Here is a 14,131-nt window from a genome sequence, read left to right as displayed (position 1 = left end):
CTCTCCCGACCATTCAGCTCCAGATGAGCTCCCAGGTGGGCCCAGACCAGAACTGTCAAGCCAACACAGAAGATTGTCAATAATTATAAATTGTGTTGTTGAAGTGATTCAGATGGAGATTCTTGCACAATAAGAATTAACTGATACAACTTGCCGCACTTGGTTTTACCTATCATATGCTCTTTTGGCTTATAGACCTTGCTCAATGCGATGGTCATGGTGCAGGAGGCAAGTAGTATTGAAGACAGCAGGAATAATAATTGAATAGCTTGTTCCAAGTACTATGCAATACCTTGATTTACTTGTTTTCGGAGTGGAAGAAATACTAAATAAATGGTGAGCAAATGCCTTCTACTTTTATTGTATATGCCCTTCTTATAGGGTAGATGTTTCAGTAATTGTTTTTTACTAGAAATAATTTCACTAAGGATCTTTTATTCTAGTATCCAAATGCCCTAACTGGTTTCATTTGTAAGAAAATCTTGGGGAAAATGCTAATTAACTCTCATGCTAGCCCTGTCTGGCAATGTTTACCTCATTTGAGGAATAAAAGCTACAAAGCTCTTTTGCAATGTTTCTCCCAGATGACTTTGTCTAATCCATAAGGCATCTCACATAAATGCCAATAATTGTTGATGCTTAAAGCTATAGATAGAATCTGTCCAATAAATGGCAAGACCCATCAAGGAGTACACAAGTCCAAACATATGCTGGGCTGTCATCCATCAAAATCAAACTGGATATTTTTTTGTAAAGTAAACAGGAGTCCATTATAAATATATAATAGTTAATGGGTTAATGAGTTTATATTTGTCATTGCATGAAGAATCCATCGTGACATCACTTGCCAAGCTTCCTTCTTGGACCACTCTTTTGTCTTTGACTACACAGCATATGCCATGCACATGGAATGAGCATCATACTCAGAGTCGGAAGAATTGTTTGGTTCTCAGTACTATAATTACATAGCTGTGTTTTCTCCTTTTATTTTTTAAAGATCATTTTCTTGGGGGCTCTTACAGCTCTTATAACAAACCATGTATCAATTGCATTAAGTGTATTTGTACATATGTTGCCATAATGATTTTCTAAACATTTACTTTCTGTTTGTGCCCTTGGTATCAGATCCTCTTCTTATCCTCCCTAATCCCACCTCCCCTCATGACCCCTTGATAAATGATAAATGATTATTATTTTCATATCTTACACCAACCAATATCATATCTTCCTTTCCCCACAGGGCTCTTCTCCCCTCTTCTCCCCACATTCCTGGTATCCCCTGCTACTCCCATTTCTGTGCCTGAGGGGTTTATCTAACCTGGATTCCAGGTGTCTTGAGTCCTTATCTGTATTTGTACACATGCTCTGCATAGCCAGTGTTTTATGGAATGATTAGGCTACCTAATATCTTTGCCAATCAACATTGAGCTCTGAAAAGTTGTTGTTAGTTGCCATTGAGTTGGCTCCAAATCGTGGTGACCTCAGGTATAACAGAAAGAGACATTGCCTGGTCTTGGACCATCTTCATGAACGTTGCTGTGTTTGAATCTACTATTTCAGCCATTGTCAGACCATCTCACCAAGGCCTTCTTCTCCTTCAATAACCCTTGACTCAAGCCATCCTAGAGTCTTTGCTGATGACATATTCCTGATATTAGTATTACAAACATATTGTAATAAATGATATTATAAGCAGCATATATTTATTGAATATCTATGATAGACAATGAGTGTTACATGGAATGTTTCATTAGTTCTCACATAAACCCTTTGAACTCAGCAATTTCACTATCCCAATTTTAACTATGAGGAAACTTCGGTTGAAAGAATGTACATAAGCTATCTAAAATGAGAAAAACGCTCCCATAGTCCTTCGCTTCTCCGTACTCGCTTCAGCTCACCTCCCTTGGAAGTGTTATTCTTTTCAGGGATTGGAATAAGGATAACGAGGGTCCATAAGCTGGAGTATATGTACTTTGTTTTTTTATTACTATTAAGAGCCTTTGAGTCAGTTCGGACTTACAGTGACCCTATGTAAACACTGCCCTACCCTGTGCCAGCCTCACAATTGTTGTTATGTGCGAACCCATGGTTGCAGCCATGTCTTTCCCTACCATGGAGGGCTTCCTCTTGGTTTGCTAACCCTCTACTTTATTTATCAAGCACCAGGTCCTTCTCCTGGGACTTGTCCCTCCTTCTAAGGAGCATTCTTTTTTTTTAGAATAATATTTTTTAATCATTTTATTAGGGGCTCATACAACTCTTATCACAATCCATACATATATCAATTGTGTAAAGCACATTTGTACATTCATTTCCCTCATCATTCTCAAAACATTTGCTCTCCACTTAAATTCTTGGCATCAGGTCCTCACCTCCCCCTTCCCCACACCCCCCTCACTCATGAGCCCTTGATAATTTATAAATTATTATTTTGTCATATCTTGCCCTGTCCGACGTCTCCCTTCACCCACTTTTTTGTTGTCCATCCCCCAGGGAGGAGGTAACATCCTTGTAATCGGTTCCCTCTTTCCAACCCACCCTTCCTCTACCCTCCCGGTATCGTCACTCTCACCACTGGTCCTGAAGAGATCATCCGCCCTGGATTTCCTGTGTTTCTGGTTCTTCTCTGTACCAGTGTACATCTTCTGGTCTAGCCAGACTTGCAAGGTAGAATTCGGATCATGATAGGGGGGAGTGGGGGAGGAAGCATTTAGGAGCTAGAGGAAAGTTGTATTTTTCATAGGTGCTATATCACACCATGACTGGCTCATCTCCTCCCCTAGACCCCCCCCCCCCCTCTGCAAGGGACTCTCCAGTTGCCGACAAGTGGGCTTTGGGTCTCCACTCTGCACTCCCCCATAAGTCACTATGGTAAGATTTTTTTTGTTCTGATGATGCCTTGCACTTGCTCCCTTCAACACCTCGTGATCTCACAGGCTGGTGTGCTTCTTCCATGTGGGCTTTGTTGCTTCTGAGTTAGATGGCCTCTTGTTTACCTTCAAGGCTTTAAGATCCCAGACACTATATCTTTTGATAGCTGGCCACCATCAGCTTTCTTCACCACATTTGCTTATTCACCCACTTTGTCTTCAGTGGTTGTGTCAGGAGGGTGAGCATCATAGAATAGCAATTTTATAGAAGAAAGTATTCTTGCATGGAGGGAGTACTGGAGTGGAGGTCCAATGTCCTTCTGCTACCTTAATACTAAACCTATAAATATAGGCACATAGTTCTATTTCCCCATCCTCACATATAAATATATTTTCATATGTACATGTCTTCACCTAGACCTCTATAAATGCCCTTTGCCTCCCAGCTCTTTCCTGTATTTCTAGGGAGCATTCTTATTGCAATTCTTCAAAGACAGATTTGTTTCTTCTTCTGACTATCTACTCTACTTTCAATATTCCTCATCAACACCATAATTCAAAGGGATATCTGTTTTGTGGATATTTCCTTATTCATGGTTCAATTGTCATGTACGTAAGGTGGTAGAAAGTACTATAGCTTGGGTCAGGCATGCCTTGCACCTAGTGATACCTTAGCTCATCAGCACTTCAAAGAGGTCTTGTGAATCGGATTGACTCAATGTAATCTGTCACTAGAAAGATGTTTACTTATGTTTTATTAACTGTGCTAAGGCATTAGACTGTGTGGATCATAACAAACTATGGGTAACCTTGAGAAGATAATTGTCACAACTGGACCAAGAAGTATCATCATGATCAATGGAGAAAAGATTCAAGTTGTCAAGCATTTTTATCTTGCTTGGATCCACAATCAAATCTCATGGAAGCAGCAGCCAAGCGATTGTAAACCTGCTGCACAAGATTTCTCCAGAGGATTCAAAAGCAAAGATGTTACACCATTGACTGAGGTGCACCTGACCCCAGTTGTGGTATTGTCAATAGCCTCTCAGGCATGTGGAAATTGGCCACTGGATAGGGGAAACTGAAGAAGAATCGACAATTTGCTGCCAGAAAAGACTATTGAAAGTGCCATGGATGGCCAAAAGGACAAACTGAGCTTGAAGAAAGACAGCCAGAGTGCTCCTGAAAGGCAAACCAGGTAAAACTGCATCTTATATGCTTTGGACCTGTTGTCAGAAAAGACCAGTCCTGGAGAAGGAGATTATGTTCGGTAAAGTAGAGGGGAAGTGACAAAGAGGAAGGTCCCCGAAGAGATGGCTTGACGTGTTAGGAAGCATGGTGAGGACGGACAGTGTTCTGTTCTGTTGCTCACAGGGTTGCAGTTGATAGGAACTGACTTTCTGGGCCCTAAGAACAACCACAACAATATGAGAATTGACTTTTTGACTGCTGCTTCCATGAGCATTGATTGTGAATCCAAGCAAAATGAAATCCTTGACAACTTTGATCTTTTCTCCATTTATCCTGAGGTTATCTGTTGGCCCAGATGTGAGCCTTTTTATTTCCTTTCCACCAAGTTGCTGTCCACACTGAAGACTTCAGTCTAAGTTTCCTCAGCAAATGCATCAATCAAGCCCTCTTCACTTTCAGCAAACAAGGTTATGTCACCTGCAAATCATAGGTTACTAATCATGTGTTTTAGAGCACCATAACTCATAATACTAAATCAATAAATAGTTATAAGCAACTACCATGTAAATAACAATTGCTGTACTGGAATTTCAATCAACCCAGTATGTGGATACAGGCAGGAACTGCAAGGAACATGTGCTAAAAGCCGAAATTTTCTTCCACGACATGAATGTCAAAAAGTTAGCAATATGTCCCAAATGTTTTTGTTTTCTCTAATAACTCTGTCAATCATCTGTGAAAATATGTAAATATTTTTTAATTAGTCGATGTATTTTCAGTCCATACTACCTCTGGGGTAACAAGTTCCATATGTTTACTCTCAACTAACTTGCCCTTTTGTGTGTGGCTTGAATCCCCTCTCAAGTTTCAAAGAGAGTTTCCCATACTGTAAGATTTTATGAATGAGTATATGCCCGATGTATTTACACCCTTCGTGCTGTATAGACTTCAGTCACATCTTTCTAGGTCTTTGTCTTTACAATATAGAGAGTCACGGCATTTTAGAGACTTTTGTAGAAATATTAGGTGTCGTCTGGGCGATGCCAAACATCTGGCTGAAAATGGAAAGGGCTGGGGTCGGCGGGGAGCATCGGGATCCATTCATAAAGCCAGCTGTTTGGCATTAGGTAACTGAGTTTCTTCTTCTTATCCCGATATTTAGGGGCTACGTGGCTTTCCCATCTTTCCCCTACGAGTTCCTGAGTAGTTCAAGAGGGTGATAAGGGTTAAAAACCATACATCAGGATGTCAGAGTGTCAACAAATCCAAGGAAGGGGTTGGGTTAAATTTCTGTCCTTTAACTTTAAACACAGTAAGACCAGGGGAAAATGAGGAGCTGATACCAAGGGCTGAAGTAGAAAGCAAATGTTTTGAGAATGATGATGGTAACCAGTGTGCAGATGGGCTTGACACAGTGGATGGATGGATGGGTCGTGATAAGAATTATAGGAGCCCCCAGCAAAATGATTTAAAAAACAAGCAAAACAATAAGACCATTTCCCCCTATTAACATGCAATGGCAGGGAACTAAAACTGAGCGCTCAAAAAGGAAGCCTGCAGGAGTGTTTGGTAACCAGACAAAGGGCTGGTGAGGACAGTGTGGGTTTTCAAGTTAGGACCGCCTGCGATTTGGTAAAGATTAGAGAGAGTGTCAGTAGGAAACATTAAGGAAGTTTTCTTGAAAACCCTTTGGTCAAAGGAGGGCTCCCTGTTCTTTTATAGTATCAGCCCCAAGGCACCCTACAAGATAAATCAACTACAACATTTGGATAATGAAAGAAAGGAACATTAATATTATATATAATGAGCAGAATAATAGGGCCTCTAATTAAATACCCACTTCGGCTATACAAGAGACACTTTCTTGAACTTTTAAAATATAATTTGAAAATTTCAAAGAAATGTCTTATAACCACGCAGTTAAAAACAAAAACAGACATTTATTTTGGGACATATGGGTGGCATTATTGTTCCTATGGTTTGCTTTCCCCTCCACCAACTGGGTCTGGTTGCCTGGTGAAACCAGGAAGCAAGGATCCAGGTGACTTGGCAGTGGGCTCTTTTTTTTTTTTTTAAGTAGGATTAACTATGACCTGGAAGGTTCTGATTTCAAACATGAGTGACACCAATGTGAGCCAGATCAACCACCATAGAGCCAGGGCAGATCCATTTCATCAGAGCAGAGGGAATTAGGTAATATTTCAAAGAAGATTCCGAAAATCATGGATGCAATTTCCCACTTACTGCACTTTACCTTCAAGAAACAATTGAGAAACTTCCTTCAAGGTTATGTGCATTTGAGCCCTGAAACTGTCCTAAGCTGTTTGGAGTTTCAATTTACTACGTGGATTCGGCCAGAGACCGTCTCTCAGTTCTCAGAAAAATGTCTTAAAGATTCACAAAGGAGGCTCGAGAGGCCTCTTGGACATCAATCCACTCTTACAAAACATTTTGATGAGTCAAGTGTAAATGAATTAGAAACATAGAGGCCAAATTTCTCTTGACAAACATGAGCTTCGTCACAAGTAGGGGTGGTTGGGAGGGAAAGGAAAGAGGCGGGGACGGCTTGGGAAAGAAGCCCTGGGTTTTGCTGATCACACAGCATAATACAAAGATTTCTTCAACATGAACTCAACCAAAGCTGGGTTCACTCAACACTGCCTTTCTCCAGCAAGAGCCCTGGGAGCCAGCTTCAATTGTTCTTCAATTTTCATGCAAGGTGACTCTGAGCTCAGGACCACCCTGGTGCTGTAGACTGCTTGCGCAGGATAAGCTCGCTGCTCGCTGCCAAGTCAGCAGTTCAAACCCATCTGCTGTTCCAAGAGAGGCTGATGAGGCTTTCTGGTCCTGGAAGGATTCGCAGCCTTGGGAACCTGCAGGGGGCAGTTCTACGATGTTCTCCAGGGTCACTGTGAGTCAGAATCGACTTGATGAGCTTCATTTGGTTTAGGGATCACATCTCTGCATCTGAATGGACAGTACTAGTGTCTTCCATCGATTTCTTCCCTTTTTTTCATGGAAGCAAAAACTCTCTATGAGTCTCTTATTGCTAAGTAAATGTAAATCTAAACAATTCTAGAATTCAGGAGGTGAAGTAAGATATCAAGCAAGGCTTTCTGTAGAAGAGGATGCTTACATTTCAATTTCGAAAGATAGTAAGACTTAACCATGAAATAGAAACGGTCAAATCAACAAGTAGGTTTTCAACTCGTAGCAACACCTTGTAACCCCGTAGAAGTGCCCCAGGCAGTCGCCCTGTCTGCAATTTCATGGCACCAAATCGCCAGGCCTTTTTCCCATGTAGCTTCTTGGTGGGTTTGAACTGCAAACATTTTGATTAGCAGTTGAGGGCTTTTTATAATATATCCAGGGAAGTACAAATAGTCTAAATTGCAAAAATGTCAAAATGGAGAGTAAGTGGAGAGAAGGTTCAATACAACTCAGATTGTGGCAATCTTTTAAAGAAAAAAAACCAATTTTATTGGCACTTCATCCACATATCATACAATTCAATAATTCAATCATATCAAGAAGGCTTGAACAATCATCACCACATCAATTTTAGAACATTTTCTTCTTCCTTTTTACTCATTGTTATTAGTCTAATTTTTTTATTGTGGCAAAAATATGTACAACAAACATTCTCCAATTCATGGATGTCCACATGTAGAATTCAGTTCCATTGATTATACTCATGTTTTACAACCATAATTGATATCCTTTTTCAAATTATTCCACCACGATTAACATCAACTCAATTCCCCTAAGGGAAAACTCGTCGTCCTTCATTCATAGCTAACTACTGGTCAACTGTGGTTTTTTCTTCAAAAAAAATTATTGACATAAAATTCTCATATCATACACTCCACATTTCAGTCAGTTTAAAAAAGAGCTGTGTGTGCATCATCACAATCCATTCTAGTGCTCCCTCCCCCTCCCACATTAATTATTTCCTCCGCATGTCCCCTCCCCCTATCCCCCCTTCCACCCCCAATAAGCCATTGTATCAGCTATTATCTCTATGCATCAACTCCTGTGCTTCATAAGTTAGAAAACCTAACAGAAACAAAACCAAAATGAAACAAACAAAATAATATTTAAAAAACTGAGTAAGAAAGAAAAGATTACCAGCAATATATGTAAAAAGTCAGAGAAGAAATTTCTGTCATGGAACAAGCAAGAAATATTTAAGCCTATAAAATCAGGTTGGGTCAAGAGGGAGGTCAACTTATTAAGTATCATATTATACTGAAGTTCAATCATTATACTCCAGTTGACAATAATCTGTGTGTGACAGAAAAGCTGTTTGAGTCCCTGGCTTGTGGCCAGAGGGTGTCTGCCTGAGACTTCATCCGACTAGATCCTCTGCGGATAGATTTTGGACCCCACTATCCTCCATAGCTTTCTACAAATTGGGTGTTCACTGTGGCAGCTCTGGCACTTTCCCCTTCATTACAATTGGGTTTTGTTCGGATCATCGTTGGATCACACAGGCTGGTGTGCTTCTTCCATGTGGACTTAGTTGCCGCCTCGCTCAGATGGCTGCTTGCTTGAGTACAAGCCTGTAAGACTCCAGACACTATTTCAATTGATGACTGGACACCATCTGCTTTCTTTAGCACCCACTTTTTTGTAGCACCCTTAGCTTCAGGGATGTCTTCATGAAGATGGGTATCGAGGAGGGCCATGTTATAAGAACTATTACTGTATTAAGTCTAGAATTAAGTGGGAGGCCAGGATCTATCTGCTTGTCCATGAGTTGTGGAAGACTCTGGTTTTCTTTAGTGCTGATATTATACAAAACAAACAAAAAACAACAACAGTAAGCAAAGAAAAGCACACAAAACAAAACAAACAAAAGAGAAAACATTGTCAATCACTGCCTCCACCCCCACCCCAGGGTATAAGGTGATTGCACTGATTATATCAATAATTTATCCAATGGCATAGAATTTACGGCACTACTAACTGTAATCCATGAGTTGTTGCTTACTACAGAGTTATTTCTTAATTGACTTAACTCTGTTTATACTGAGCATCATGGGGGTTGGTGTTAAGGGGAAATGTTCTGTAACATTCCTTACAGGAGAAAATCCTTGCCTATTAGATGAATATTTCTCATGTTAATGCCAGAGGAGCACTGAGAAGCTAAATTTGTGATGGTTCTGTGTCCTCTTTCTTTGGACACCCACTAACCCAGGGGTCAGTCCCACCCAAGGTACCATGACTGCCATTTCCAGAGCTTTGGGGTGGCCATCCTTGACTTCCTCTCCCACCAGGGAATTTCACTTCTAAGTCTGAGGATTGCAAGGAGTTTTGAGGTACGGTCTTACTCATTCAGTCTGGCATCTACATCAAATCTTTTTTTGGTGTGGCCCTTGGGGGATGATGCCAGTCTTTTTAAGGCAATGTTTAAGCTTATAAATATTTTAAGGAGGCATGGGAGTAATTTCGTTCAATAATATGCCAGCCCCATTTGGAATGGATTAGATGAGGCTAAGATTAGAAGGAGAGACAAATGTTGGAGTGATGTTGCGATATTCCAGAAAGTGCCGCTGAAGGCCTAGACAGAGGCGATGAAAGGGTAAGAAGAGTAAGACCAAGCAGAGTTAGCCGTACTGAAGACGAGGGAACACAGAGAGGTGTCTGATAAGCACAGACTCTAGAAGACAGACTTTAGGATTGAAATCCCACCTCCACCACTTACCAATTGTGGGACCTTATGAAGTCCCTAATCTCTCTCTTTCTCTCGCTCTTGTCCTTTCCCCTTTTCTTCCCCCCTTTCACTCCCTCCCTCTCTCTCTCCTTTAGCATCTTCATCTGTCAAATAGAGAGTAAAATATAATTTAATTCATAGGGATGATATGAAGTGAATATGAAACCAGGGCTTGGGAAAAACTAGGCATTGTATTATTGAGTGGTACAGAGAAGTGCCATATCAAGCTATCTGTCTGTCTATCTATCTATCTATCTATCTATCTATCTATCTATCTATCTATCTATCTATCTATCTATCTATCTAAAATAACCCCAGGTGAAGGGTATTATCCTCCCTACTTTACAGATGAGGATACAGAGATACAGAGACTGGGAGAGGTTGTACGAGTTGCCTATGAACAAAGACCTAGTAGGTGAAGAAGGTGGGATCTAAGGCCAGCACTCCATGCTCTACATTTTGTTAGAGCTGATAAAAGTTCAGACTTCCTTCCCTTCTGCATGAAGAATATTTTTACTTTAAAGGAGAAGCTCAAAAGCAATGTAGAGACCATACTTGGTTCCACTCTTCAGAAAAAGATAGCTTGGTAGAATAGAAAATAGAGAGGTTAGAATCAAGAAAATGTGGTTTAATAACCATTTTCACAATTTGTGACTTAAAAATCATTTTTAAAACATTTTATTAGGGGCTCATACAACTCTTATCATAATCCATACATACATCAATTGTATAAAGCACATCTATACATTCTTTGCCCTCATTATTTTCAAAGCATTTGCTCTCCACTCAAACCCTTTGCATCAGGTCCTCTTTTTTCCCCTCCCACCCCGCTCCCCTATCCCTCATGAGCCCTTGATAATTTATAAATTATTATTTTGTCATATCTTGCCCTGTCCTATGTCTCCCTTCACCCCCTAAAAAAATGATTTTATTGGTGGCTTTTACAGCTCATATAACAATCCATACATCCTTTGTGTCAGGCACATTTGTACATATTTTGCCACTGTCCTTTTCAAAACATTTTTTTCTACTTGAACCCTTGGTATCAGCCCCTCATTCTTTTCTCCCTCTTCCAACCTCCCTCCTTCATGAACCCTTGATAATTTATAAGTTATTATTATTTTCATATCTTACACTGACAGCTCTTTCCCTTCACCCAAGTTTCTGTTGTTTGTCCTTCTTGGGGCTGGGGGACAGCTATATAGCTATATGTTGATCATTGTGATTGGTCCCCCCTTTCTTCCCTCATCTTCCCCTTACACTCATGGTATCACTCCCTACTCATTATTGTTCCCGAGAGGGTTATCTGTCCTGGATTCTGTTGTGTCTAGATCTCTTATCTATACCAGTGTATGTGCTCTGGTCTAGCTGGCTTCGGAAGGTAGAATTGGGGTTATGAATGATAGTGGCTTTTCTTTTTTTGTTGTATTTTGTTTTGTTTTTTATGTGTATCTGGATAAGATAGGTGGGATAAACAATCAGATAAGATAGGTGGGATAAGCATTCCTGAGGAGAAAACAATGGAACCAATGGTTCCTGGGGGACACAGTAGAGGAGGAGGTGGGGGGAAAAAAGACGAAGGCCAACAAAGTCAGGCACAAGGGAACAACAAGTGATCTAAAGTCAATGATGAGGAGGGCATAGGATGCCCGGTGGGACTTGATCAAGTGCAATCTAGCTGAAAGGAATTTATGACTGTTGTAGAAATTTCTTCTCCTGGGTATAGTTGAGGACTAACAATAAATTGCTGAAAGTCCTTTAAAAATGATCATGTGTTAGATACTTATTCATCATTTATCATTCCCTTCAAATCAGTGACATAATGCTGTAATGATCATAAATCCCTTTTGCTCAACCACCAAAGTAAGCCATAAATACAAATCATTTCTTCACATACTATCATTAATTCTATATATTCAAGAAAATACTAATATTGTCACTTTTCATCATACAACCATTTGAAAAGGTAATTCAATGTTGCTTCCTGCCTTCTTCCATGAAATAACTCCATGTTCTTCCCAGTTTGGAGGTCAGAATTTCCTGAACTAGTATGACTACTTCACTGGGGTTCCATAAGCCTATGACCAAGGACTCATGAGAATTTTTCACTTGAAGATTTCATGTCCATGACTATCTGAAAATGTATACATTAGCATATTTTTGATCATCTGGTGACAACATCACAACCAGTAATTGTCCCCATGCTCAGGACTCTTAACCGTGTTTTTGTGTTTATTATGCCTCAGTATCAATTCCTTGGAGCCCTGGTGGTACAGTTGTTGTGTGTTAAACTGTAAGCCGCATAATCAGCAGTTCAAAACCAGCAGCAGCTCTGTAAGTGAAAGGTTAGGCTTCCTACTCCCATAAACAATTTCAGTCTCTGCAACACATAGGGATCACTATGTGACAGTATTGACTTGATGGCAGTAATTTTGGGTTTGAGCATTTACTATCTATTTAAACCTGAGTTTAAAGGGGGGTGGGAGTGAGGGTGGGTGGTGAGGAGAATGGAGAAAGAATTGCTATGGAAATGATGAATTTCAACCAAGTGAGGATCAAATGACATCATGTATGGTTCTGCAATGGTTGGAACGGAGGAGAGTGGTGGAAAACTGACTGATGTCACAGCATAAAGATGGATTGGCATTATGATGGCATAAGACTTTAAACCTTCACAGTAAGTGCCATTTTTATTAATGAGTGGGGTTTAGTGTCAGCAAAACGATAATCTGCATTACATTAAATATAGGTTGCTAAATGGAAATTTGTTGGTTTGAGTCTTTGGTTTGTATTTAATTGGTAATTGTTTGTTTAGCTTTAAAGAGTTAAATGCATAAGAAGTTATATGCAGATTCGTAGTTATATGAACACATGTAGTTCTTACATAAGTTACTGTGTTAGTCTGGGTACATTAGAGAAACAAATCCACAGAAACTCACGTATAAGAGAATTTAATATAAAGGTTAAGTGTACATCAAGAAAACATCCCAACCCAGTGCTGCCCAAGACCACAAGTTCAACATTAACCCATATGTCCAACCACAATCCATAAAGTTCTCCTCCATCTCACAAAACACACTATGACACTGACTGCAGGAGGAAAGCCAAATCAGTGAACATGTAAGCATCTCAGCGCTGGCGGGGGTCTCCACACAGCTGCTCTAGGACCCAAGGCTGCATCAGGGTAGGTCCATGTGGTTTCTCCTTGGGATGTCTTGCAGGACGTGAGCCTTGCCAGCTGAAGCAGGAAACTGGCTAAGGCAATTGCACCCTGGTCTGACCATCAGAAAGAGACCCGAGAACTATAAAGGTGAGGCTCACCGAGCCATTTATCTCTCCGCCCTTCAATTAACCCCACATGTTTACACAATAAGCTAACTACCTCAATTACACATATAGGTATATGTAGATGCATATTTATACATATTTTAGCAACATTTTAATAAGGATAATTTAAATAAATCCTTTATTAAATAGACATTTTCTTTTACAAAATGTTGGTCCATTTCCCAAATTTAAGAAGCATTAGAAGAATGGGTAATTATTGGAATTAAGTAGAACTGGGCTCAAGATACAGTTTCTCCACTCCCTCTTTGTATCATCTTGGATGAAATATTTTACTCTTCTAATCATTAGCCTCCTCCTACTCTAAAATATACTCATTATAATAACCACAAACACAGGGTCATTTCATAATCTGTATCAAAAATGTTCACAGATTTAAACATATATTTACTTAAACTGTTGAAAGAACCCTGTTGTTGATAGGTCCATCAAATCAGATCTGACTTACACCAGAACAAAACACTCCTGGGTCATGTGCCATTCTCACAATTGTCCTCAAGTTTGAGCCAAGTGCTGCAGCCACTGTGTGAACCCATCCCATCCTCTCTTTTAGCCTTTTCTAAGTGTGATGCTGAGTTCCAGAGATTGGCCCCTCTTGGAACCATGTTCAAGGTGCATTTGATGAAGTTGCACCATCCTTGTTTCTGAGAAGCATTCAGGCTATACTTCTTCTAAGACAGATATGTTCTTTTGGCAGCCCATGGTACTTTCACTATTTGTCTCCAGTACCACAATTCAAATGCATAAATTCTTCTTCTGTCTTCCATTATCCAACTTGTGTGTTCATACTATACATATGTGCAATATCCAACTTGCACCTATATATATTGTTGTTAGGTGCCATCAAGTCGGCTCTGAACCATAGTGACTCTATGCACAATGCAATGAAACGCTGCTTGGTCCTGCACCATCCTCACAACTGATCCCATGCCTGAGTCCATCGATGCAGCCTCTTTGTCCATCTCGTTGAGGCCTTCCTCTTATTTGTCATCCCTCCACTTTACCA

Source organism: Tenrec ecaudatus, chromosome 5 (assembly GCF_050624435.1).
Source record: "Tenrec ecaudatus isolate mTenEca1 chromosome 5, mTenEca1.hap1, whole genome shotgun sequence".
NCBI lineage: Eukaryota > Metazoa > Chordata > Mammalia > Afrosoricida > Tenrecidae > Tenrec > Tenrec ecaudatus.
This window is presented reverse-complemented; position numbering follows the sequence as displayed.